The 5,000-nt window shown below is 40.8% G+C and overlaps 3 long non-coding RNA genes across 14 annotated transcripts in view; 2 read left to right on the top strand and 1 right to left on the bottom strand.

The window, feature by feature from the left end:
- The window catches only part of LOC144209462 (uncharacterized), an 11,369-nt gene extending 11,352 nt beyond the window's left edge, over nt 1–17 (bottom strand). The window contains exon 1 of the long non-coding RNA XR_013329136.1: nt 1–17. This exon is cut by the window's left edge and continues 200 nt beyond it. This is a non-coding gene — a long non-coding RNA (uncharacterized LOC144209462).
- The window catches only part of LOC144209459 (uncharacterized), a 28,482-nt gene that overhangs the window by 21,077 nt on the left and 2,405 nt on the right, over nt 1–5,000 (top strand). The window lies entirely within an intron of this gene.
- On the top strand, nt 1,515–4,419 carry LOC144209463 (uncharacterized). The gene is made up of 4 exons (XR_013329137.1): nt 1,515–1,800; nt 1,914–2,043; nt 2,325–2,422; nt 4,193–4,419. It is a non-coding gene; the product is annotated as an uncharacterized LOC144209463 (long non-coding RNA).

Raw genomic sequence — 5,000 nt, 5'->3', positions numbered from 1 at the left:
TTCCCCAATGTCTTTTCCGGTCTGTTTGACTTCCTGGTCACCAATGAGACGTCAATTCAGGGAACGCCCCTAGACTTTTTTTCCTTTTTTTAAAAATATAGTAATAGTTTGAAAAGAAAGATGGGATGCTACGCTTAATATTAAATCAAAAGTTTTTATTGTCATCATACACCTCCGTGTATAATAAACGAAGTCTTTATTTTAATGAATAGTGTAGTGATCAGTAAAACATCAATGGGAATTGCACCCTACTTGCCCACATAGAAGTCAGGTGAACAAACCTCCAGGACACAAAGTAGCCACACATAACATAGTGATCATTGGGATGTCTATACTACACATGGTTGTTTCTACTTATGGGAAAAAAAATGATTCCCCATGTATTAAATGATGGGTATATTAAATGGGGGGTATGTTAAATTATGTAATATACTCCCCATTTAACCATGCGTTGTCAAGACTTTCCAATAAAGGGAAAGCGAAATATGGCCACTTCATAGTGTAGTGGTTCACTCACCTGACTACTGTCGGAGCAGGTGTGGTTTGAATCCCAGGTGGGAATCATTTTTCCCTTAAATAAAAAATAAAAAAAACACACATGTAATCAAGACTTTCCAATCAAGACAGAGCAAAGTGTGCTCACTTCATAGTGTAGAGGTTTGCTCACCTGACTGCGATGTGGAGAGGTCTGGTTTGAATCCCAGAAAGGAATCCTTTTTCCCTTAAATAGAAACAACCGTATGTAGTCAAAACTTTCCAATAATGTCAAAGTCAAGTGAGGCCAACATGGTCTAGTGGTTCACTCACATGGCTGCCGTCTGGGCAGTTGTAGTTCGAATCCCATGTGGGAATCATTTTTCCCTTAAAATAGAAACAACCATATGTAGTCAATAATTTCCTATAAAGACGAAAGGAAGCGTGGTCGCTTTATAGTGTAGAGGTTTGTTCACCTGACTGTGGTGTGGGCAGATGTGTTTCAAATCTAGGTAGGAATCATTTTTTCCCTTAAATAGAAATAACCATGAGTAGTCAAGACTGTCCAATAAAGACAAACAGAAGTGTGACTACTTCATAGTGTAGTGGTTCACTCACCTGACTGCTGTTGGGGCAAGTGTGGTTCAAACCCCAGGTAGGAATCATTTTTCCCTTAAATAGAAACAACCATGCGCAGTCCATACTTTTCAATAATGTCAAAGTTACATGTGGCCACCATGGATGGAGTGGTGGTTCACTCACTTGGCATTCCGCCTGGGCTGAGGTGGTTCGAATCCCAGGTAGGAATCATTTTTCCCTGAAATAGAAACAATCATGTGTAGTCAATACTTTCCAATAAAGACAAAGTGTAGTGTGACCACTTTATAGTGTAGAGGTTTGTTCACCTGAATCTGATGTAGGGGTGTGTGGTTCAAATCCCAGGTAGGAATCATTTTTCCCTTAAATAGAAATAACCTTGTGTAGTCAAGACTTTCCAATAATCCCATCTTTCTTTTCAAACTATTACTATATTTAAAAAAGGGAAAAAAAGTCGACGGGGCGTTCCCTGAATTGACGTCACATTAGGAACCAGGAAGTCAAACAGACCGGAAAAGACATCGGGCAAAACAACGTGTTTTCGTTGACCTGTTTGTTCTGATTTGTTTGTAAACGTCTTTTCAGGTTTTTAATCGCACGATCTAAACATCCCAATTTGGGTCAGATCCAACCATGACACGGTTTTTGAAGGACAAGAACAGAAGTCCGCCAAGAGGTTGTTGTTTTTGACTTTGGCGGATTTCTGTGTACTCGACGCATGGTGAAAGGGTAAGAAATGCTCCCGTTTTCTATATTCCAAGCTTCTATAAAGATATAGTTCCACTTGCAGTCATAATATCTCCAAATCGAATTGCGTTTAGTGTATTTTTAATCGTTTATAGATCGCTCAAGGACAGAAACCTGCTCAATGATGACTTTTCCAATTCGAAATTCCCTGAGTCCAGTGCACTAACCTCATTTGTCACAACAACGAAAATCCCAGTTGTGGAAAGACGCTCTCCAGTAATATTGGTGATATCTGACGACTTGATTTATGTATTTATTTTTAGCAATGACCATGTATAGTAAGGTGTTTTTTTCTTCTTAAAAATCGACTATGTATAGTAAGGCTTTTTTTTAATAGAAAATACCTTGTATAGTCAGGCTTTTTTGAATGAAAACGACCTTGTATAGTATGGCTTTATTTCTTTGAAATAAAAACGACATAGTATACTAAGGCTATTTTCTATATAAAAAAATGCCAATGTATAGTAAGCCTCATCTCATTTTCTGACCCGCTTTATCCTCATTAGGGTAGCACAGGATGCTGAAGCCAATCCCAGCTGTCTCCGGGCCAGAGGCGGGGGGGGGGGGGACAACATCCTGAATCGGTGGCCACGCACACTGTATAGTAAGTATTTTTTTCTTTAAAAAAATGACCATGCATAGTAGGGCCATGTATAGTATAGACCAGTGTTTTTCAACCTTTTTTGAGCCACGGCACATTTTTTTACATTGGAAAAATTTGTGGCACACCACTAACCAAAAATTTTACAAAATGACACTCTGTATAGTATATTTAATTACAATATAATTTCTCAATTTATTTATACTCAGTCAGTGTGAAACCTGGGCCTGTTTAGATGAACACAAAGCCGATATCCTGGCAGGAATAGTAGAAAGACACACACAAAGCTCTTCTTCAACAGCTCTCAGTCTCTCTCTGTTTTTAGTTTTTATAGCAGTTAGGCTTGAAAAGCTCAGCTCACACAGATATGTTGTGGAAAATGGGAGCAATGTCAGAACAGCTTTGTTGGCCAGAATAGGGAACTCCTTGGCAGCAGTCAACCAAAAACTGTCCAAAGGAAGATCAGCAAATCTTAGTTTTAAACCACGATCCTGTTTCAGTTCAGTTAGTTCCTCCTGCTCTTGTAAAGTCATGTCCTTTCCAACAACTGATGCCGAGCTGTATGGGTCCCCAAACCCAGTCAAAGCATTCAGTGGAGGCTGAAGAGAAATAAAATGACAACTTCTCCTCAAGACTTTTCAAATGTTTACCTATTACCTCAGACAGTGCAGCAGTGTTGCTTTGCTGTTTGTCTGTGAGTGGGAACATCTCCAGGTTGGCACATTGCACATGTTGTTGCCAGAGGTGCACCTTTAAACGGAATCCATTTATTTTATCTGTGCTTGTAAGCAGGTTTTCATTTCGGCCCTGCATCCTTGTGTTCAGTTCATTAAGATGATGAAATATATCAGCCAGGTATGCCAACTTTGCGCACCACTCATCACTTGCAAACAGATTTGAGTAATCAGACCTCTCATTTGTCAGAAACATTTTAAGTTCCTCTCGCAGCTCATACACACGGGTCAGCACCTTAACGCGCGACAACCATCGGACCTCCGTATGGAGCAATAAGGCTTTATGCTCCGCTCCCATTTCCTCACACAGAGATGCGAATATACGGCTTTTCAGAGGTCGTGTCTTCACAAAGTTCACCATGCGCACCACATCGTCCAACACAGGAACCAGTTCTACTGGTAAAGTCTTCGCAACGAGGGCCTCACGGTGCAAAAAACAGTGCGTAATAATCAGATCTGGGTTTCTTTCCTTCATTCTACTCACGAAGCCTTTGGTGCGCCCGACCATGGCTGCAGCTCCATCAGTGCACACACTTGTGCAGTTTTCCCACGTAAGTCCTCCCTGGTCAAGATATTCCGATGTGACCCGAAAAATTTCCTCTCCAGTTGTTTTTTCTAGGAGTGTCTTGCAAAATAGGAAGTTTTCTCTAATGGCATCACCATCAACAAAACGCACATTGGCCAAGAGCTGAGAATGTCCACTAATATCCGTAGACTCGTCAACTTGCAACGCAAATTTCCTACTGATGCGTATCTTTTCCAAAACATGGCTTTCGATGTCTGTAGACATGTCATCAATACGCCTGGCAATTGTGTTATCAGAGAGCGGGACTTTATCTATGTCTTTAGCCGCATCAGGGCCGAGCATCTCGTTGACAATGGCTTTACAGGCAGGTAGTATGAATGTCTCTGCCACAGTGTGCGGCTTTTTTGATTTAGCAACAAGTTCGGCGACTAGGTAACTAGCTTTGAGCGCTTTCTCATTTACCTTTGTGGTTTTTCTCATAAACGTTGCCTGTTTCTCTGTGTTTACATGCAGGCGAACAAAATAGTCTATCGGCTTGTTTTGAAGCGACGGGTGTTTCGTTTGGAGATGGCGTTTAAGCTTGCTTGGCACCATGGCGCTGTTGGATAGCTTCTCGCCACACACCAGGCATAACGGAATAGGTGTCGTCTCATCCCCGGTGAAAGTAAATCCAAACGAAAGATAGCTTTCACTATATTGCCTTGAGCTCACCGTTTTTGCTTTGTTTTCTCCACCACTCATACTAGGGCCTTTATCCGGGTCAGAATCTTGTCCAGGGCCCAGTTCGGAGTTTGCAGTTGTCCTTTTTAAAAACTTCTCCATGACTGTCACCACGGCCTCTTAGGTGCATCACTAATTTTCTTGGTGGAACGTGTCAATCAACTACGTGTTGCCACACGGACAAATATTACATTACGCTGCCAGCCTTTACAGCACGGACACTGGACAATGACATCATATTTGCAGAAATCTATTAATAAATGTAAATTTAAAAAAAAAGGATATTGGATAATTTCTCACGGCACACTAGTGTGCCGCGGCACAGTGGTTGAAAATCACTGGTATAGACCAGGGGTGTCAAACTCCCTTTTGTCTGCGGGCCGGACCAGTAAACTCATTGCAATATGACATAGAACCAACAATAAGCCCACTTTTTTTTCCTTTGTATTAGTCACTAATACTAATAATTAGTGCAAAGAATGAGTAAATTATCAAAATGTTTATTAACAGAAGTTTCCTTTTACATTATGAACAAGAGAATATCATAAGAACATAAATAAATGTCAAGTCATGTTGTCTGTGCGTACTAAAACAATACTAG

The sequence above is a fragment of the Stigmatopora nigra genome, chromosome 16 (genome assembly GCF_051989575.1).
Source record: "Stigmatopora nigra isolate UIUO_SnigA chromosome 16, RoL_Snig_1.1, whole genome shotgun sequence".
In the NCBI taxonomy this organism is placed as follows: domain Eukaryota; kingdom Metazoa; phylum Chordata; class Actinopteri; order Syngnathiformes; family Syngnathidae; genus Stigmatopora; species Stigmatopora nigra.
Note: the sequence above shows the minus strand (reverse complement) of the source record. Positions and strands in the feature narration are given on the sequence as shown.